The sequence below is a fragment of the Cavia porcellus genome, unplaced genomic scaffold (assembly GCF_034190915.1).
Source record: "Cavia porcellus strain 051 isolate PalLab524CR breed Dunkin Hartley unplaced genomic scaffold, mCavPor4.1 scaffold_50, whole genome shotgun sequence".
Classification (NCBI taxonomy): Eukaryota; Metazoa; Chordata; class Mammalia; order Rodentia; family Caviidae; genus Cavia; species Cavia porcellus.
The window spans coordinates 3,077,540-3,101,083 of NW_026947533.1; positions in this window are offsets into that span (position 1 = coordinate 3,077,540).

Below are 23,544 nucleotides of genomic sequence, written 5' to 3' on the forward strand. Positions count from 1 at the left end.
AAGACCAACATTAAAGACAAAAACAAAGGATTTTCTGTCCATGGTTCAGTGACCTAAAGGGAAATAAATTTTCATTATGACCCTTAAGTCCAATAAGCCACATGGAACCTGCAACAGTAGTTTAAGAGAAAAAAGAAATCTAAATGTTAGTACTGAGGTAACAGATTCAAATGAACAAATGGCTCCACCGTAAAAATATGCCAAGCACAAAACCAAACGGATAAAAAAAATCCCAAATCACAAATGGCCTAGAAGCCCTGTCCCGGAGGGCATCCCGCTCGGGTGCAGAAGGAACCAGCCAAGCTCTCTGCAACTTCAAAGGTGCGCACTCAAATTACAAAGAATAAAAGATCCAAATACTTACAGATGTTTCAAGCCAATCGATTGGTGAAAAAATGTGGGGAGGGTTCCACATGTAATCCCGGAGTGCCCCCAACTGTTGTACTCTCCTCAAAAAACAGGGCCCCATGATGAAAAACAGGTAAGACCCCAAGATGACAAATGGCACAAGATGTCTTTTTTAAAAGAATCGCTTTGATTTTAGCTGGCCCAGCGACACAGTGCAGATGGAATTTGCAAAGCTTTGCAACTGAGTTAGAGTTTTGACTGATTTTTATAGTTCATTTATGATTAGCTCATTGATCATTAAGTACATAGTGATGAGAAACAGAAATAAGGTGGGCCTTTGTTCCCCTTTGCAGAGGTAAGAGGCATTTCACAGTGGGTGGTTAGACAATTCATAGCCCTTGGGCTGCCAATTCTGGGAACATTTGTCTCTCATAAAGGGAATAATGGTTGACACAAGATCATTTGTCTCTTACAAGGGGAACAAATGTTGACATATCACACAGGTCACTAAGGTGGGGGGAGGGGGTGACGCATTACAGAGCAGCAGAACTATGCAGTCAGTTAATTTATAACTATGTGGTTGGTGCTTGGTTACTAGGGTAATGAGTTTAGTACATCATGACAATATTACTAATAACTATATTTTTAAGTAACTATTTTGTTAATTATCTTTTAATCAATTATTTTAATTTTTAGCATCTTAGTATACCAGCATCCTGTGTAGTTACAGACCTGTCAACTCTAGAAAATACAAAGTGTTTCCCAGAGACAAAAAGTAGACACATTGCTTAGGATAGAAGGAAGCAATTATAAGGAACCATAAGGAAAATGTGAAGGTGACGTATACATCACCACTTCAGTGATGATTTTCAAGGGGCTCATGTATGACAAGATTCCTAGAGGTTTGTTTGTTTTTAATTTCAGATTTGTTTATTTTTGGTACCAGGAACCATATTCTGTACCCTGTGATTGCCAGGGAGCACTTTGCCAATGAGCTACATATCTGAACCATGTCAAGTTTCATCCAATTTTGTATTTAACCCTGTTAGTTCATTGTATGTCAATTATAATGAAATAAAATTGCTTTTAAAACACTTCTGATCTGAGCTATCCACAAAAGCTTTATTTACTTACAGATTTACTGACAAGCAATTTTGTTTTTTATAGATTTACTTCTAAGCAATATTGTTTATTTATAGATTAGTTTATACAAAGTCTGTTATTTATAGATTTATTTAATTTTGCTGTGCTGAAGATTGAATCCAGTGCCTTGGTCCTTTTATCATAATTTATTCCCAGACAGGGCCTTGATAAGTTGCTAAGTTGTTTACATTGGGCTGGAATTTTATTACATTTATTAGCATTTTTGTATACTTAAGTATAACAAACATAATTGAATTGAGTAATCTCAAGTAAATCAATAAATACAGCTTAACAAACAATAGCTGGGTGTGATTGTACATGCGTGTAATCCTGGCACTTAGGAAGCTGAGGCAGGAGGATTATTCCAAGGTCTAGGTCAGCCTAATTTTCATAGTGAATTGAAGGCCAGCCTGAACTGCACAGTGAGAGATTTAAAAAATAAATTAATAAAATAAAATAAGATAAACCCTGGACTAAGGCAAGGAATTATCTTCTAGTCCAGAGCATGGGCATCTTCAGAGGATTTACTTTCAAAGGTGTTATTGTTTGTATCTGGGTGTCCCCACCAAAGCCTCATGAAGTCAAAGAGGCAGCTAAACCTAGCATCTGTGATTGGTTCATTGTTTAGTGCTGTGATTGGTGATGAAAGTGCTTCACCTTCCCAGGGTTTGAATTATCGGAGTAAAAGAGGTCTCACCAGTTCATTTTGTGAGAGAAGTGAGAAAGTCTTGTAATTCAAAAGGAAATCACCACCTGTGGCCAACAGGTGCAGAAAACATTCAGCCTCCCTAAGTTGATAAGCACAGGCACAAATCACTGAGATGTGCTGTCTCCCCATCCAATGGCACATTTTAAGGCAGGAGCTGAACAGCGATGAAGAGAACATGGGGGACAGAGTCCTGTACCATCGCTCCCATCACAGCTATATACAGAGCCGTCACTAGACCTCACAGGACTAAGAAGAGAGGTTTCTCCAACAGAGAATGCTACACAAATTTTCAAGATTTCTTTTCAAGAGATTGATTCACAGTACTGTTTGAATCAGGAAGGAACTGCGAACCTCCCTAGCCTTCACGTAGGGCATGCACAGGAGAGCTGTTTGGAGAAGCCATGCATGATTGTTGGAGGGAACTCTGGCCAGGGGCTTTGAGGTGCAGGTCTAGCGGTGAAAAACAGCACAACAAGGTTTTTCATGGGCTAACCAGTGCGCTGGGAGTCTACACTGCAAACCAGTTCTTCCAAACACCAGGGACAACACTGAGCAAGGGCATTTGGATGCCAGAGTGGCCAGTCAGCTGAGACAGCCCTGACTGATACCCTGAGCAGAGTATCCCTCTGGAGCTGAACCCCCAGCAGGTCCACCTCACTTCCTCTTCAGGTCTGTCAACAAGGACATCACACAGGAGCACGGCAACACAATCGAAGTTTGCTCAAACTAAATCGTTTAGCTTCCTTTTGAAGAAATGATTGAAAATGCACAAGTGTGAGAAAAACAAGGCTGAGAACAGCATTCTGCATGTTGTGTAAATAAACTGATCCTTTACAAGTCATGGAAATAATGCCTGTGGATGATTCTTCAGTGGCAGAGGTGTGAAACCTCATGCATGCAGGTTTCACAATTGCAAAAGAATAACTCCAAATAAATGCTACATGGACATGACTTCCCTTTGGCACTGCACTACAGCAACCTAGATTTACTGAGCCACCTCAGTAAACCCAAGGCAAAACCCACCAAATGATTCCATCACCCAAATGTGAGGGTTTGGCAGCTCTACTCCCTCCTTGATGCTGCTGCTGATTGACAATTTCAAAGTGTTTCTATCTGCACAAGCCATCTCTGCCCCCTTAGCTCATGATTGCCTCGATGTGGATCAGACTATGTCTTTACATACAACCCCACCATGATTTCAGGATGGGTAGCAGTCTCTTGTTTACTGGAAATTATTTTTGAAGTTTGGGTGTAAGAATCCTTAGACCATGTGCTTACCAAGTTGAGGGGAAATGAGATTGTTTGAAGTAAATGTAGGAAACTCATTTGTCAGTGGCAGATTCACTTGGTATTGAAGCCCATATGTTATGGGTAAAAAGGCATGATTCAGGGTTTGCTGTACAAAATGCTGGAAGGCACAGCAGTGTCACCAATTTCAGTTTCTGCTTTGCTTCCCTCATTCTACCAAGCTTGAGAGTGGATTCTCAGCATTCAGGCACATAGGGTTTGAACTACAGTAGAAATCTGTAAAAACTTCAGTTATCTGGGAAGTGAAAAGACAAAGAACTGTTTTTTTTTTCTTTTTGGCAAAATGCAGTTCTAAATATATGCTTTAAAAAACAAAGAAGCCAGAAAAAATAACAACAAAGAGAAATGTAATGAGAATATTGTGTTTTGTTCCAATGGCACTGCCTCAGTTGCAAAGATAGAAGCAAAATTTGCAGAGTAGAAGGGTCATTGAAGACAGTGGCCTTCGTGGTCTTGATCTCCAGAGGTGCAGATTGGGTGCCCTGCCCACTAAGCCAGACGAATTCAGGATAGCACCTGAATCCTGAGATTCAGGAGGCTGAGAACAGGACCCAGGAACTGAGGCCCCTGGGGCTGAGGAATCAGAGGTTTTGCTGCATCCTGGCTGCTCTGCCTTCCCTTGCCTGCAGGGCTGCAGCATGGATGAGGTGGGGGAAAAGGTTGTAAGGCAGGCAGTGCTGGGCTCCTGGACAAGCTGCACATTCCCTGTGCTGCCTGAAAGCAGGAAGATTCAGGACTTCCTTGCTGGAAAAAGACACTGAAGAAAAACTCTTGCTGTCCTCTGGCAGTAGTAGGCATAGGTCAGCTCAGTGGCTTTTATGGTAGGAAGGGCAGGGACACCCACCACAGCAGGATCCTCATGGCTTTCTGTGTTAGAATTTCTAGAAGTTATGAGCGATGTGTTGGCTTGCTGAATACCAAGCCTCCTTATTTTATATTTATAGTGATATTTGAAGTGTCTGTATTGTGCATAACTTTCAGTATATATAATGAAATTAAATCATCCATGTTTACATACCTATTCAAGAAGTTAGCCACAATTAAATATTAACTTATTTGAATAAAAGGAATATTGAATAGAACACCATAAATAATGCAATGGAATGGAAAAAACACTAAAAAGGCTTCCCCCCAGGTTCAGTGCTCTGCTCTCCAGGAGCTCCTCTCTTCTGTCCTCACCTGCTATTCAGGCCTGGGTCTTTTCATTGCTGGGTGGAGAGAGGGCCAGGCTATGAGCTCTTCTATCATCTCAGGTAGCATCCAGGACATGGCCTAGGACATGGCCTTCTTTCAGCATTTTCTGTGACTATAATTGTATAATTGACTGAGCAGCTCTGCTGTGGTACATTCATGGTTTCCAACTGTCCACACTCCTAACTGAATAAGAAGAGATCACGGGTATCTCTCAATCTCATTTTTTATAATGAGGCCATAGAAGTGGAATGTCCAGGTTAAATGTATACAAATTGAATTTCCTGATCATAAAATTCACACTAAAACTCACCATAGATTTGGAGCCTTGAAGGGGAAGCCCAGGGCTCCTCAGATCTCTGTGGAATTTCGAAGTAGGAGGAAGATGGACCATGCAGATGTGGAGGACACCACGGCATCTAGTAGTGTACCATGGGCAAGAAAGTCTCAGGTCAGGACTCCTCATCCATCAGTCAGCTTCTCAACAAACAGCATACACTGCATGCTGGAAAAGAGAGGGCTGTTGTGGCCCTGCTGTCCAAGTTCATCCCTGCAGTCCTGAGTCCCCATGTCTCACTCACTGGAACTCTGTACAAGAAGATCAGCATGTTTCAGAGCCTACCTTGACTGAATGTCTTCCACCCAGGTGAGATCTCAACTGCCACATGTGAATTCACCACAGCTGTGGAGCAAGACATTTGTTTTTAGGCAGCAGGTCAGGAGGTGGGAACACTGCAGGCAGGTAATGGTACAAAGCCTGAAATAAGAGACCTGGCCCTAGCCTGCCCCAGTGTCCTCCAGGAGTAACTGCACCTGCAACAATGTGCTTTAAAAGACTAAATAACTTAACAGATTACTCACAAAATTATATACTGTAGGGGAAGTTTGAAGATACAAAAGTAAATGGCTACATCGCTAAGTAAAATGTGATGTGATCCTTAATCGGTACATGATCTCCCATGTTGTCCCTGACCCACACCCTCAGAAAAAAACACACCATTTGACATAGCATTAACAAACACGGGCAATGAATCAACAATCATAATGGCTTAATAACAACAACAAATGCCAGAATATGATAAATGTCCTGCTGACTTGTATGAAGTGTATAGTACAGAATAAATACTGGATCTGGCCATGTTGGGATTTACGCAGCTGAACAAGAAAACAATTCTCCTGCCTTCCTTGGAAAGCACCCCTGATGCAAGCCAGGAAGAGAACCAGGCAGCATCTCCAGTGAGCCTACTGGTGCATGGACTGAGAGCCATACATCTCACTTGCCCACCTTTGGTTAGCAAGGAGAGCATCTCTTGGGAAGATGACTGTGTGCAATATAGAAAATATGGGGGATTTCTTTCTATCTTGTGTTTGAAAAGAAATGTTGTCTTTAATTTTTTGCTGTGTTCTGATTAATTGCTTTTCTCTATTCAATATTATCTTTTGACTGGTTTTAAAATGTTCTGTGTTTGTTTGGATTTCACTATAACTAACTGAATGGAAACCAATTGTGAAGATAATGAGATGTACTATGGTACATATTACTGTTATCATGGACCCTGCTGTGAAGTTTTGTATCAATTTCACTGCATTGTCTTCATGTGCTTTGTTCTGTTTGCTCTGTTGTATTTTACTATATCAAAATAAAATTTTGAAAAAGAATAAATACTAATTATTTTCATGTCTTTCAAGGGAAGGGAACCACCACCAATTCCTTTCAAGTGACGAAGTCACCCTGAAAATGAAGCCAGACCATAATGCTCAAAAAAAAAATGGCAATGTTCTAATGGCAAATATTCTTAATGAACATACACAAAAATATTCAACTAAATGCTCATCAGCTAAATTCACCAGCACATGCAAAATTTAAACACCACAATAAACACTGGATTCACGGTCAGTGGTGCTAGAATGGTTCCACTTGCACAAATCATTCAGTGTCACTTGCCACATTCACAGTATGAGGCACAGCTAACCCCTCAAGAGATTTGGAAAAATCATTTTGAGAAATTCAAAAGTTCACCATCCTTTCATGATAAGAACCATTCACACACCATGTGTAGGAGGAATGAATCTTAGCACAGCAAAGAACAGACATGACAAGCCCAGCACTGACATCATGCTCAGAGACTGACAAGCTGCAAGATTTGCTTCTCAGGCCAGGAACACGACCAGGCTTTGGACTCTTTTCAACACACTACTTGAAGTCCTAGTCCTATAATTGAGTCAACAATAAGAACCAAAAATTTACCAAATCAGAAAGGAAGAATTAAGAGGTGTCTCAGTTTCCTGAGGACACAACATTTCATATAAGAAACTTAAAACTACACTGAAAAACTTTTAGAACAAATGGAAAAATAAATTCAGTTTCAAGGTACAATATCCATATGTCATAATCAATTCATATCTATGTGCTTAAAAACAAACTGCAGACTCAAATACAAGGAGCACAATTCATTTCATAATTCATCCAAAAGAATTAATACTCATGTAAAATTTAAACCAAACTCACCTGTTCTTGGAAAATTGTAGAAATTGAAGCAATGAGTGAAGTGGCACTAAGAGAAGAAAAGACAGATTGTGATGGTGGATGGGAAGAATTCATGTTGTTGTAATGTACATGCTACCCAGAGCAACCAGGTGTTTAAATGCCATTCCTGTCAAAATACCAGTTCCATTTTGGCACTGATAGAAAAAACAAAATGAAAATGCACAGGGAAGGACAAAGAGTCATCATATAGCCATGGAAAAAACATTAAAGTAGAGGCAACAAAATACATAGTTTCCTGGTATATAATAATGTGACAACAGTCAAAAGGGTCATATATTGCAAGAACTGGACCACAGATTAAAAAGGCCTGTCGAGTAGAGAAAAACTCATACAGTCACCAAGAATTTTGTTTTGTTTCTCCTTTTCCTTACCTTCCCTCCCCTCCCCCTCCCCCTCTTCTTCCCTTCATTTCCCTTTCCTTTAGTTTTCTTTCTTTTTCTTTTTCAGTTTTTGGTCAAGTTTTTCCTATGGCCTAAGCTGAACTCAGAGTGTGTTGCAGACTTGTCTGGAACTCCCAGGAATCCTGCTGCCTCAGCCTCCTGAGTGCAGGCATTGCAGGCATTTTCAACATTCCATGCTCAGCCAATGAGTTTTTAACAACACTGTGATGAAACCAGGTCTGGTGGTGTGTTTGTAATTTCAGCAGTCTGGAAGGCTGAGGCAGAAACATCACCAACTTAAGGAGAGCCTCAGCAATATAGCCACTTATCCGGAACCTGGATGAAAATAAAAAGAATTTTAAATGTGAAAGGCCATGGAGCTAAGTGCAAATCTCAGTATTCAATCCATAGAAACTGAATGCAAAACAAAACAACTTGGAAAGTCCAACGGTAGAAAAAATAATATTTTACACTGTCCTGGCCTTCTGGAGGGCAGTGTGCCCAAGTGCATTAGGTTTCACACTTTTTGTGTGGTTTGACTTCAAACAATCATTAAAATCCATTAGGGGAAAAAAAAAAGAGAGAATGTGCTTCAAGGACACCAAGCCTCAGTCCCAGTGTAGAAGGCATTTGCAGTGATATTCTGAAGAACATGATGACCACAGTTACAAAATAGAGAATCTACAAAGATTGTTAATGGGATTTTCAATCCTACTTACTTTGAAAAAACTGCCAGTTAGGAAGTTGGGAGATGGCTTAACTAGATCCACTCTTTCTGCAAAGTGTCTAAAGATCAAAGCCAAATATTTCTTTGTATCAATGCACAAAATTATTGCTGATTACCAACTCAAGATATTACCTGCAATTCTAGCACTCTGGGAGAGGGAGGGAGATTGAATAAGAAAAGGTTTAAGCATGGCCTGGGAAACTCACAATCGTAGTGAGATCATGCTTTAAAATTTGTAAAGAGAATAACAAATTTTACAAATGTATGAAAATATAGATCATTAAGAAATCATTGTGCACAATACAGTAGCCAATGTTATTCTCTCATTATTATTCTGTATTTTATCTTTTTATAGACTTAACAATAGCATCTTTTATGTGGTCCTTATTAATATGTACTTGAGTTACACTAAAATAAGACAAGAAAGTCTTTTTCAAAAAACAGTAATCCTTTGCTCAAATCCTACTTCCATATATAAAGTTAGTACAAAAATAAAAAGAACCATCAAATTCTCTTTATACTAATCTCTCCAAATCCTAAGAGTATATATTCAGTAGCATATCTACATTCATCTCAGTTCAAAGATCAAAAAAGTTGAAACAGTTCAACTTCTTGGCAGTAGATCAATGTCTACCTCATGGTAAACCTAATGCTCAGTGTGCTGACTAAAGTACATATGTAAGAAAAATTCACCAAGATTTGATTTGTTGATTTATAGATGGTTTTGTGTCTTTTTAAACCTTTTTAAATGTATCTTTTGTTTTGATTTATTTATTTATTTTTGAGACATGATTTTGCTAAGAAGTTTAGACTTTCATTGAACTCACATTGTAGCCCAGGCTGACCTCAACTCACAGCAATCTTGCTGCCTCAGCCTTGTAACTTCTCACGTTAGAGATGTTTACTACCAAGGATGGCTTTCATTTACTTTCTAAATCTTTTCCAAAATAAAATTACCCAAGGATTATGTGATGTGTCATAGTTTATCCAGTGAGTTTTACAAAATGAAATCAGAAAGCACTGAAAATGCACTGAAGGAGACTCAAAATCCTCACCAAGACTAAACATACTGTAACATAACATAACATAACATAACAACCACCTAACTCTGATTTTAAATAATCCTTCCAAGGGTACCTTAACAGTTTGTAAGTCACCATACACAAGACATATAATCTGGAAATTTCACATCTAAGTACTTTTTCTTTTAAATAAAAGTCTATGTCCACTCAAGACTGTGTATAAGAATGGCTGTGGCAGCTGGCTTTCCAGGGCCAACCCAGAAACAGAACAAATGGGATCAGTAGATGAGAGACAGATGCATGAACAAGTTGCAGTTGGCAGGTTCAGCCCCGTGAGAGTGTGTGGTGGCTCCACCACCAATAATTAGCAGTACGTGGAGAGCCCAGCACAGAGATGCTACTTGAAGGAGACCAACCAAGAGCATCCAGACTGAACAGGCTCAGTGCCATCACCTCTAGGAAAGGCAAACTACCCAGCAGGGACACAAAGCCCATGGTCTGTTTAGGATGAGAGAACAGGAAGTGAAAACAGTGACTAGGAGACAAATTCCCCAGGAGGGGTGCCCATGTGTCCTTCATCAGCAAGGGATGATGATGTCCATGGCCTTGCAAAGCCTACCCTTGCCCTCACCACCTGCTGTCCCACACAAAGGAGGTCAGAGTACGGAGCACTACAGTGTGTGGCTGAGGTAAACATCTCAGGATGAAATGATCATTCATAGGCATGTGAGAGTAAAACTTGCTATGAATCCTCCTTTCCTGCACAGATGGGTGTTATAACATGAAACATTTCATATCCTTCAAGGAAAATTATTATGGGCCTTCTGGGAACATCTCCATGCTCCTTGGTGATAATGAAATGAAACTAACATAAGTCCAGAAAAGACAGTCAAAATAAAATTTGAGGAATCTCTAAATGAAGAAACTGTGCACCTCATCCTCAAGGGAAAGGATCATTTGGATGGAAAAGTCCAAAAACACACACATTTTGCTAGTTTTTTAACTTGCTGTTTCTAAGGAGGACACAGATTAGCTCACAATAAAAACAAAGGAGGCATCAGAAGGGGACCCTCAACTGTGGACTCCAGCACATGACCTCACTTCCTTGGTGACAAGTCCAAACAGAACTCTGAAGGCTCTGGTCACCAGGCACTGTGGTCTGGTGATAGTTGGCTTTCATAGATGGCTGGTTTGAGAGAGTGAACAAGGAACATGCTACGCTGCTTTCCCAGGGCTAGTGGCCCAGCATCAGGACCCTGTGTCAGGGAACCACGAGGAAACATATGGAGAGGATGGTTCACTTGGTGCAGATGCTTCAGGAAGCCCAACTGGAAACACACAGCTGCCAGCAACTCAGGTCAGTACTCATTGGCACACAGAGGTTCCCAGAGGCACCCAGAGACAAGAGGAAGCCCAGAACATATATCCTTAGGCTCAACCACCAGTCACTCATAAACACTGAGTCCCGGACTAGTTCAGATACAGGGAAGTTAAGTTCTTATCTGAGCAACCCCGCAGGATGTGGCCACCTGTGTATTCAAGTCCTGGCCATGTGCAAGCACCTCAGTCTCAGTTTACAACACTGAACTGTGGGGTGCTGAGTGGATCCAGAGTGCAGGCTCACTGAGGATGAAATAGGGGTTCCATGGCAAGGGATTATCTGTGGCCTTGGCCCCATGAAGACTTGCTACAGAGGCTGTCCTGATTCCCAGGGATGACCTTCCACCCCCCTCACTGACACTCACACATGGGGAAAACGGTTCTATTCATTGGAAAAGAGATTGGAGAGTCACTCAAGGTGATTCAGCTTATGCTCAGGGCAGGAATTCTTAAGGATGGCAAAGTGTCCATGGCCTACATGTATCATTGCAAAGTGGGTGGGTGTCATCAAGCCAAAATACACATGAAGACACGCTGTGTGAAGACACTTTTCTGAGTATTGTCCATGATCTTCTAAGCAGAACAGGTGCAACCACTGTGCTTTTGAGTTTTGATGTTCTTTGGAGGCCACAGAGTCAGAATTGGCAGAAGAACAGATATTATTCACCTCAAGGAAGTCTTTCTATGTCCAAGGCCAACCTTAGAAGTGGTTACAGACAATGTAGGAGGAGTTCTACAGAGACCAAGAGAACTGGGCAGCAGATCTTTGTCTGATCTAGACACTGGAGAAAGTCGGGATAGACATCGATGACTCCTTACTTCTCAGATATTCATGGAGCACCAGCACTGAGGCCTTGAGTGGAAAGACATGGCAGATATCAGCCTTTGCCTTTGTTGAGCTGACCTGCAAGGGTAAGAGTAGGGAGAAACTGTCACGCTTCCCTAAAGAAGGGAGTGGTGTCATACCAGTAAGCAAGGATTGCCTCCCATGGAGCATTCTTTCAGCCTCTCGGGGATCCAAAGGCCCACACTGCCACACTGTAGTTGGTAGAGGGTGAGAGGGGACACTGAACTTGCTGGGCTAGAGACCCATGTGCCTCTTGCTAAGGTAACCTGTGTAAGTAGTGTTAGAAGAGAGGCCAGACCTCTTGCTTTGCTATCTCCCTTTTAGCTCCAGATCTGCATCTCTCATGCTTGACTCCTCACTGGAGCTGAACTCCAAGGTGGATCCCCAGGCCAAGCTTCTCATGGGCCATCTGGAGCCTCCTAAGTCCCTAGTGTCTAAGTCACAAGGTAAGGAGCCCTGGGATGTGGGTTGTAGCCTTGAGAGGATGGAATGTGCTATTGAACTCAGCAATGTGCCCAGATGATGGGAGACACAGGAACATGATCCCCTCAGCAGTCAGTGTGGGGATGCAAACTGGAAGGCTTTACTGGGGCTGTGTTCATGCACACAGCTGCTTTGACAGGCAGTGGGAAGTTCTGGCCCTGAGAAGTCCCTGGAAAGTCAGTGATGTTTCCTTCTCCTGCACCTGCAGAGGCAATTCCAGTGCATGCTGAATTTGCACCCGCAGAGCTCGTGCCAGGTCCACCTGCATCTCCCTCACCAGCTCTGGCACCACAGCAAGAGCAGGCACATGTTTTCTTTCTCAACCAGCTGCAGAGCTGGATCTCCTGTTGGCTCCCCAGTAGGAGGCATCTCTTGACCTCTACCTGCAGGCAGCTCTTGACCCACACCTGCCATTCCCCTCTCTTCCAGATTTACTTATTATTCTATTTATTATTATTCTATTCTGGGCTGGCAGTGACAGAATCAGTGTAAATGAAATTTAAGGGTTTATTCTTGTTTCAGTTGATGAGTTTGGTACAATTTAGTGCATTCTCCATATTGTGAAACCTTCACCAGTATCCTCTTCCAGAATATTTTCATCAAATAGCTATGCAAATATATTTTCTTTTCTTTTCCTTCGTACTAGATCCTGGCCACCACTCATTCTAGGTCCTTGTTATTTACCTGTCCTACCTTTTCCACATCACTGCAGTTGTGTTTCTCCTCTGCCTTACCCTGCTGTAAGTAACTGTTTAATCTCGCCTTGTCTGAGAAGGGAAAATCCAGACAGACTGCATCAATCTCTCATTCACGTATTCATGAACTCTTGGCAGGGCATAGAAAAAGAATTCAGGAATTTTTTGTAATTCTTAGGATTCTTTGTTTTCTTAATTACGTTCCTGGCTTTATAAACAAATACACATCAAAATTGCTCCACATTTAATTACGTGCAGGTCATTTCATATGTATTTCATATGAAGAAGACTAACACACTTTCTTTCGTTACAGAGCAGCACCATGTGAGTGTCAAACCCATATTTATACTTTAGATATTTCCAATGATAAATTATTAATTTTAATTTGAGTGCTTAACATGAAAACAATCACAAAAGTAAAGTATTGTAGTTGTAATATAACCACTAAAATGTGAGGCACTGTGTGTTCCAAGGAAAGTCTGTAACCCAGTATGGAAAGTGCAGTGTCGCAGGCAGCATGTCCATTGAATTCCCCTGTGGTTTATTTCCATGCAATGTCATGAATATGGCTGCCTATGTCCTCTTCTCTGGACAGAGTAAATTTGCATAAAGTCTGGCTCAGCATGTCACAACCTATAAGTTTTAGTTCTTACCCAGTAGTTCAGTCAAAGAACAAGACACATGAACACAGCCCAATTAAGAATGGGCTGTGTTCATAAGAAAAGAAACATAATGGTCCACAAGGCAAACAAGTTGGAGAAATGAGCACTGGGAAACAGCAGTGGCATTAGGTCCCAGGCAGTAAAAACCTGCCCAGAACTCAAATCCACCAGGCTCCTGGCCATGCTGGGGTAGATGGTGGTGACCCAAGAGCTCTACATGACTCCTCAGGAGCTGGGGTGCTGTCTTCAGTCACAGATCTGCTGTGTCATGGTGTAAACCCCTGCAGCCTTCATAGAGGCCAGCCAATTGGTTGCTCCATGCTATAAATGCTCCAGGCTGAAGTTATTCCCCCAAGTCCTGGCTGCACTGTGCTGCCACTAGGGACTGGACAGCAGGAGAGGTTAGGTCACTGATTCAGCAACCACTGGGTTTCCCACAAAGAAATAGCTGTGCATGTGGGTGCCCCAGTGTGAGCTAAGGTGTAGCTCCTGAATTCAATGGATGATAGAAAGTTTCCAATGGTCTTTGAACCAAGTGGGCCTATAAAGTGTCACAGGCTTGGGGCAAGGCATCATTGACAGTGAGTGGTGAGTTCTAAGTCCAGGCTTTATCCTGCCCAATTGACTGCATGTGACAATGGCAATGTGAGGTAACATGAAGATGATGGCCTTAGTAGGGATGGTATCAAATTACAGGCAGGTGTGGATGGGTACAGTGCCCAGGTGAAGAGAACCCCATGTGACCCTCTAGTGCCTCAGCCCAGAGCATGCTAGAATTTCCACAATAAAGGAATATGTGTGTTATTCCATTCCCAATGGGCATTTCAGAACCAGTGCCCAGTGAGGGACAATGCCAGGTCCAAGGCACAGGACATGAGCAGAGTGAAGAGGATGGGGGAGAAACCTAAAGGAGAAAAACCTCCTAGCACAGGAGCCAGCTGACTCCCAAAGGCATTATAATAGCAGCCCCCAAGCTCCTGGGACCTGAGCCTAAACATGTGGAAGTGATTTCAAGCAGCATCCCAAGGGATACACACACATGTGCACACACTCACACACACACACACACACACACATGAACACACAGTGATGCCATGGGCAAGCACTGGGTTGCTCAGAGGAAAAGTGATCTGATTTATTCAATCTACATGCCTCAAATTCTCACCTTATTCCTGGGCTGAACTAAGCTGGCACCAACACAGAACAGGACAATATGTCACTGGCCACCCAGAAGCTGGAAGGCTGGAGGAGAGGGACAAACCACTGCAGAATGTAGTGGAAGAGAAGACCCAGCGCTATATCCCAATAAAGTAAGGGCACACAGAGGTCAAAGTCACTATATGGGGGCATCTGAACAGCCTCACTGAGATGGAACTGATGCCTGAACCTGAGACATGTGGGCCCTAGTGCTGTACAGAGTTGAGTCTGTGTGGCAGAAGACAGAGGACCAACAATTTAGAGATTCAAAGTCAATCTTTTTTTAGTCAAGAAAGAGATGAGAAGTGAGAACAGAAGGCCTGGAGAGCATAAGGGAGGGGAGCCGTGGGCGAGGGACAGGGGTGGAGGCAGAACCTCACATCTGCTATAGTGCATCACTGACCACTGATGAATGCGTGGCTGCAAACTTAGGTACAAATAGGTAAACTTCAGTTCTCTCAGGTTCTGTGAGTCAGGAATTTAGGAGGTGCTGCTGCAGGATCCACCATAGTTTCTCCTGACCAGTTTCCACATACTTTCTCCTGCACACTCAGTGGAAATACTCCTGTGGCAGAATCTGTTCTCAGGCTCTCTCTCTTGCTAACAGGCAGGAACAGAGTTAGTATGGAGGTCTGATGTCTCCTCTGTCTGTTACCCTTTTTCTCTGCAAACAGTCAGCCTCTCCTCAGGGAAAATGCAGAGATAGTCAGAGATTTAGAGAGGAAGACCGAATGAAAGAGAGAGGAAGGAAGGAAGAACAGAGGAGGGAGAGAGCAGGAGGTTGGTCACAGTCATTTTATGGGTCAACCTTGATAGTCACATCCCATTACATCTGCCATGTTCTGTTATTAAGAACAAGTAAGGAATTGGGGAGAGAGCTCAAGATAGAGCACTTACCTTCCATGCATGAGGACCTGGGCTCAATTTCATCCCAGCTAATAGAAACCAGAACAAAATTCACTATGTGTGACCCACGCTCAAGGAATGGGCTACTCAGGAGGTGGCCATCAGATGGTGAGCTGTCAGCAGTTGAGCACCCTTGCCATGGGTGTGGTGACTCACACAGGTGTGAATGTAGGCACAGTGCTGGTAGATTTGGGGGTGCATCTGCATCCATAGTGCTTGCTTAGCCTGTGTGAGGTCCTGACTTGAGGCCACAACACCAATACATAGAAGAAATTGAGATGCTTAGGGAACATAATGATGGCTGATCTGATGAACTTCTGCTCCCTCATGATGCCACCAGGGAAACATGTCCAAGAGGTTAGTGTAATTTCCACAACCATACAGCAGGAACCAGGCTTGTGTGCACTGTGCTCACCTCCCCTCCACCCCTTCATGGAATTCACCTCTAATTCTGTATCCTGTGTACACATGACACCAGCCCACAAGGTTTGAAAGTGTCATCTCTCACTACTGATGATGTTCCTAGGAAGCAGATGCCATAGTTCAGGGGGACACATTGGAAAGGAACTGAGAGGCATTGTGTCTTGTCTAACTAGACAAGGGAAGTAGGAAGCAGGAGTTGGGTCTAAAACTAGGTCTGCTCAGACCGGGGACCTTGGATTCATTGTGGTTTTTCCTTTCCCATGGGAAAGCTTTGCCTCTTGCCAAGGATCCATCACTTGGGTGGAGGTGTTGTCTTTACTCTGAAGGACACTGGGCACTCATTCCATGTGCTTCCATGGTATCCAGAGCAAGAATCTCTGGGAGATGCCAGATGACCCAGCTCCACACAGCCATCATGGAGGGAGCTGATGGGCACCTTAAATTATCAATGTACCAGGCATTGACCATGATGCAATGACCAGAGCAGATGCAAACACTGGTCTCTTGTGCTTCCATATTATGAAGGCCACCCAGTCACCCTGGAGCGCTGACCAGGTACTACCCACATTACGGTGAGTGTCCCTAATTCTTGGCCTCTGTACACATGGACATAAAATAGGGGAAGCCGAGCCCCGTGAAGGCACACAGAATGGGGTGATGCATCCGTATATGAACTGAAGGTGGAGAAAAGGCAGGCAGGACGCACTCCCACTGTCCACTCACTTTTCAGATAGTTACAGAGCTGCACCCTGTTGAGCACCCATGATTAAAGTAACACTGCAGACTCCACTCTCTTTCTCACAGAGGCAACAGGCCACAAGGGTGAGAAAGGGAGTTGCATTTGAGGCTTCCTGAAGAGTGGAGGACAGGTGGTCACAGCACTGTCTAGAGACCTCTGTGAGCAAGGGCTGATTATGGTTAGCACACAGGATACCCTGGGAGGGCCATTTGGGAGGGAGACCAGACCTGGAGTGCTACTTACACATGTCCTCCTCAGGATCAGAGTTTCTCTTCTTGGGTCCTGGCAGGTGCTGCTAAGCAAGGTGGTACAATCAGCCCAACCTAATCTGATTGAGTTGGGCCAAGCCTAGCTCACTGAAAATGAGAACTTCAGTGAGAAGGAATTGGCCTGGGTCTGTTGGTTTCTGAGGAGGACACGGGGCACTTTAGAGGGAGAAAGACTCTCAGACTTGGGGCCTCCTGTAACACAGAGGCATGCAGAATTGAGTGGGGTCAGGGAGAATGGGAAGTTTTCCTGGGGTGCATTTGTGCACAGAGCTGTCCCTGACAGGCCCTGGGAGGCTTTGGGGCTTGCAAGGAGCAAGGACAGTTGGGGATTTTTCTAAAGCAGGGATGCTACCGGACTGAGCTCAAGGTCTACTTACAGATCTTGTGCCAGCCTCACCTCCAATGACCTCACCAGCTCTGGGATCAATCTGAAAATCAAGGTCAGATACCCGGTCTGGTGGAATTCCAAGGCAGGTCTCTCACTGGCTCCATGACAGGTGTCCTGAGCTCCACTTAGGGCTCAAGTCCTGCAAAGCACCTGCCCTTCGCTTCCCCTTCCCTTTACCTCTTCTATTTCTCAGTTTTCATTTCTACTCTTAAATCTATTGTTCTTTAAAACATTAAATTCTAAGATAATTTTAAGTTAAGATTTCATTAGTTTCCACATGTTCAGTTGAGTCAAACATAAGCACATCGTCAATTGGTACAATCTTTACATCTGTTGAGTTCCAGCTTTCAGCTCAGTGTTGGACCCATCCATACCCCTGTTCTCTCCTGCTAGTCCCCACCCTGTGCTGGCCTTTCTCTCACTGTGATTTACTACCCTGGGTCTTTCATATCAGTGCATCAGATTATGTTTGGCCAAACATTCTTGGAGGAGACTGGCTGCTACTGCTCTTTGAAAGAAGAGAAAATCCTAAAAAAAAAAGTCTACAGGGAAAATGTAGACAGCATTATGTATGTACTGATCTTTTCATTTCTAAAAATGTTTTCTGGGATTCAAGTGATACAAAGGGAGCTACAAGGGCAGATTCATTGCATTTGAAAAACAACAATAATGTAAAAACCAAAACAGGAAACCTTTCTTTACAGCCAAGAGTCAGATAGATGGTTTTTATTACAAGTGTGAAAGAGGTTTCATGAGTCCATTTTGTGAGGGAAATGGGAAATTCTTCTAACTCAAAGTGAATCACCAGACATGGCCAACAAGCACACAAAACACTGAGCCTCCTAATCAGGATTCATGAAGGCACACATCCCTGAAATGTGTTGTTTCCCCATCCAATGACACATTTTAAGGCAGGTGCTGAACAACAATGGGAAGGATGGGGTGGGGGGTGGGCAGAGCACAGCCCTATCTCGCAGCTCCCATCAGAGCTCTAAACAGCCTTCCCCAAAACTCCTAGGACTAAGAATCGAGTTTTCTCCCACACAGAATGCTGCACAAATTTTCAAGAGTTTGATTCACAGTACTCTTTGAAGCAGGAATGAACTGGGACCCTTGCTAACCTCCACATAGAGTACGCACAGGAGAGCTGTCTGGATGATGCTGTTCAATGCAGCTGGGGGGAACCTTGCCCTGGCCCCAGGGCCACAGATGAGCAGGGCTAAGGATGACAAACTCATGGCATGACAAGTTTTCCCCAGGGCCAGCCAGTACACTGGGAAACTTCACTGCAATCCAGCACCTCCCAGAGCCAGAGACAGCACTGGGAAACGGTGCAGAGTCAGGTGATGGAGAGCTCTGCCTGACACAGCTGTGTAAAATGTTTCCCTCTTGAGCTAAATCTCGAGCAGATCCCACTCATTGCCTTCCTCATGTCTGGCAGCGAGGATGTCACACAGAAGCAGAGCAACATACTTGAAGTTTACTCAAACTAAATCATTTAGCTTCCCTTCAAGAATGACTGATGACTTCCCTTCAAGAAATTCCCTTCAAGAAATGATTTCCCTTCAAGAAATGCACCAGTCTGGAAAATCAAGGCTGAGAACATCACTATGCATTTTGTATAAATAAACTGACCCTTTACAAGATATGGTGGTAATACATGTGGGTAGGTCTGCTAGGGCAGAGATGTGGACTCTCATGCATACAGGTTTCATAACTGCAATAGAAATTTTCAAATAAATGATGCATGTTCATGACTTTCTGTTTGTATTGCATTGCAGGAAGGTGGATCCAGGCAGCAACCTAGATTTACTGAGCTGCCTCAGAAAACCTAGTGCAAAACCCACCACACAATTCCATCACCCAACAGTGAAAGCTCAGCAACGTGGTTCCTGCTTGTTGCAACTGGTAGTTGACAATTTTGAGGTGTTTCTATCTGTGCCAGCCATCTCTGACTCTCTTAGCTTCTGTCTGCCAGAGTGTGGATCAGACTATATGTTTACAAGAATGTTCTGTCATGATTTCAGGATCAGTGGCATCCTTTCATGTACTAGACATAATTTTTCAAGTTTGGCCATAAGAAACCTATACCATGTGCTTCACAAGTTGAGGGGAAATGAGATTGTTTGAAATACATACAGAAAACTCATTTTGTCTGTGGCAGACTCACTTGCTGCTGAAGTCCATATTTTCGAGGTAAAAAGCCATGAGTCAGGGGTTGTTGTACGATATGCTAAAATGCACAGAATCTTCCCCAAGTGCAGCTTCTGCTTTATTTCCCTCATTCTACCAAGCCACAGAATGGATTCTGAGCATTCAAACACATAGAATTAGAACTGCAGTAGAGATCTGTAAAAACTTCAGTTAACTGGAAAGTGAAAAGACAAAGAAAGGTTTTTGGCAAAATGCACCTCTAAATATACGCTTAAAGCAACAAAGAAACCAAGAATAAGACTAAGAAGTCCATGACAAGGACAAAGACAAAGATGAAGAGAAGAAGAGGAAGAGGAAGAGAAAGAGGAAGAAGAAGAAGGAGAAGAAGAAGAAGAAGAAGATGGAGAAGAAGAAGAAGAAGAAGAAGAAGGAGGAGGAGGAGGAGGAGGAGGAGGAGGAGGAGGAGGAGGAGGAGAAGGAGAAGGAGAAGGAAAAGGAGAAGGAGAAGGAAAAGGAGAAGGAGAAGGAGGAGAAAGAGAAGAAGAAGAATGAGAAGGAGAAAGAGAAGAAAAGCAGGAAAAAGAAAGAAAAACAAAAAGTAATGCTAATGTGTGGGGTTTTGTCTCCAATGCCTCAGCCTCATTTAGAAAGGAAAGGATCAAAATTTGCAGAATGGAAGGGTCACTGTGGAAAACGGACTTAGTGCCAAGGCACTGATGGTGTGTCTGGCCCACTATGTAAGTCCATCCCAGCGCAGAGCCTGGAGCCTGGTGGAGGCTGAGGCCAGGACCCAGGAGTTGAGGCCCCTGGGGCTGAGGTGGCAGAGACTTTGCTGCACCCTCATGGTTCTGCCTTATTGGGCCTGCAGGGCTGCAGCATGGATGCAGTGGTGGAAATGGGTGTAAGGCAGGAGGTGCTGGCTCCTCTGCATGCTGCACACTCCCTGCTTGGCCTGAGCACAGGAAGATTCAAGACATCCTTGCTGGAAAAAGAGACTCTGAAGAAGATTCTGGGTGTCCTCTCCCAGAAACAGATGAGCACAGTGACTTCTCAGATACGGAGCGCAGGACACCCACCCCAGCGGGATCCGCATGGCTTTATGTGGTGGGGGTTTAAAAGTTAGTCATGAATGATGTGTTGCCTTTCTGAATAAAAAGACTCCTTATTTTATATATCTATAAAGTGATGCTTGAATGTTCTTCTATATGCTTATCCTACATTACAGATAAAAGAAAATTAAGTCATCCATTTCCACTCACCTATTCAAGAAAATACCAATTATTTATTCTTAAGTGAACTGAACAGGAGAGAAGTAATATTGAGTGGAGCACTATAAATAATGCAGTGGAACATAACATGGAAAAACCATAAAGGCATCCCTCCCAGGATGAGAGGTCTGCCATTGACCAGCTCCTCTCTCCTGTCCTCACCTGCTGTGCAGGCCTGTGTCTCTTCACTGCTGGTGTAGAGAGGCCAGGACACAAGCTCTCTTCCATCTCAGGAAAGATCAGGGACATGGCCTTCTTTCAGTATTTTGAGTGGATGTCATTTATAATTAACTCAGCAGCTGTGCTGTGGAACATTCATGGTTTCTAACTGTCCACACCTTAACTGACTAAGAAGAGAATATGGTGTCTCTCAATCTCATTTTTTATAATGACCCTTAGAAGTGGAATTTCCAGGTTAAATATATAGAAGATGAATTTGAGGGACACAGATATTTCACTGAAGCTTCAGCATAGAGTTAGAGCCTGGTAGAGGAAGACTGAGTCTGCTCATATCTCTGTGGATATCTGAAGTCAGAGAGATGGTCCAGGCAGAGGTGCAGGACACCATGGCACCTAGCAGGAACCATGGTTAAAAAGGGCCCAGTCAAGGCTGCTTCATCCATTAGTGAGTTCTAAGGAAAGCGTCATACACTCCACACTGGATAGGAGAGAGCTGGAATGGTTCCAGAGCTCCTCCCTACATGCCTGAAGCCCCTATCTCACTCAGGGAAGCTCTGTATGACAAGCTCAGTCTGTTACAGAGCTCAAATTGACTGAATGTTTTCCACCTGAACTGCCACATGTCGACTCACCATAGCTGTGGAACAGGACAGGTGTTTACAGGGTGCAGGCCAGGAGATGGAGGCACTGCAGGCAGGTCAGGGTACAAAGCCTTAAATAAGAGACAAGGCCCTCACCAGCCCCAGTTTCCTCCAACAGTAACCAAACCCTGCAAGAGTGTGCATTAAAAACTGAGTAACTGAAAGGAGTTACTCACAAAATGATATATTATGGAGATAGTTTGAAGATACAAAAGTAAATGGTAGCATCCGTAAATAAAATGAGACGTGACCCTTAAAGGATATGTGGTGTCCATTGATGTCCCCAAAGCACATGCATCAGAAGGAAACAGTCTGATGAACAGAGAAATAAGGAGCACAGGCAATGGGTAAACATCACAGCTGCTTAATAACAACAACAAAGCTGGGATACCATAAGTGCACTGGTGAATTTTATCCAGTATGTGATAAACAATGAATACTGATTGTTTTTCAGTTCTTCCATCAAGTTGGAGAAAAAACCACCACCAACTTCTTTTAAGTGACAAGTTATCCTGAGAATGAAGCCAGACAATAATGTGTTAAAAATAAAATAAATGAAAACACTCTGTTAGCTAATATTCCTAACGAACATACACAAATTATTCAGCTAAATGTTTGCCACATTAACTCACCACCACGTTCAGAATTAACCAACACGATCAACACTGGGCTCAATCTCAGTGGTGCAAGAATGTTCCCTCTCGCACAAACTATTAAATGTCACTTACCACATTCACAGCATAAGGCACAGCTAAACCCTGAAGAGATTTGGAAAAACAGCTTTGAGAAGCCAAAAAGGTCACCATTTTTTCATGATAAAAATCATTCATAAACTATAAGTAGGAGGAATGGACCTCAGCACAGCATGACAAGCTCCATCCTTGACATGGTGCTCAGGGGCTGAAAAGCTGCAAGCTTAGCTTCTAGGATCAGGAAGGAGACAAGGCATGCAACTCTTTTCAACATACAGTACTAGAAGTCCTGGCCATAGAATTTAATCCAGAAAGAGAAAGCAAAGCCTTCCAAATCAGAAAGGAAGAATTAATTGTTGTTGCTGTTCTCCTGAGGGTGCAGCACTGTATATAAGAAATTTAAACTCCATTGACAACCATATAGAACAAATTCACAAATCACTTAAATAGCAGGATACATGAGCAACATGCCCTAATCAATTCATTACTATGTACTACAAACAAATTGTAGCCTCAAATACAAAGAACACAATTCATTTCACAAATAATCAAAAATAACTAATGATTAGGTTAAATTGAAGCAAACTCACATCTTCTTGGAATGCAATAAGTAGAAGAGCACTAACAGAAGAAAAGCCATACTGTGATGAGGGATGGGAAGAATTCATGTTATAATGTACATTCTACCCAGAGCAACCAGGTGTTTTAGTGCCATTCCTGTCAAAGTATCAGTGCCATTTTCCTAGAAACATAAAAAAAAATATGAAAATTCACAAGGAAGTACAAAGAGTCATCCTATAGCCATAGAAAGAACATTAAAAGTAGAGGGATCAAAATAGTAGTTTCCAGGTACTATAAAGTAACAGTAGTCAAAAGGGTTTTACACTGGAAGAAAAGGACCACAGACTAAAAAAGCTTGCCCAGATGCACATCAAGTGACAAAATCACTAGGAGTTTTATTTATTTCTTCTTTCCTTTCTTTTCCTTTCCTTTTCTTCCCTATTTTTTCATTTTCTTTTTATAGTCAGGGTCTCCCTGTGTCATTGTAGCCTGAGCTAAACTCAGAATATGTTGCAGGCTTGTCTGGAACTCCCATGAATCCTGCTGCCTCAGCCACTTGAGTACAGGCATTACAGGCATTTTCACCATTCCTTGCTCAGCCAATAAGTTTTTAACAACACTATGATGAGACTGGGTCTGGTGGTGTGGCTTGTAATCCTAGCAGTCTGGAAGGCTGAGTCAGG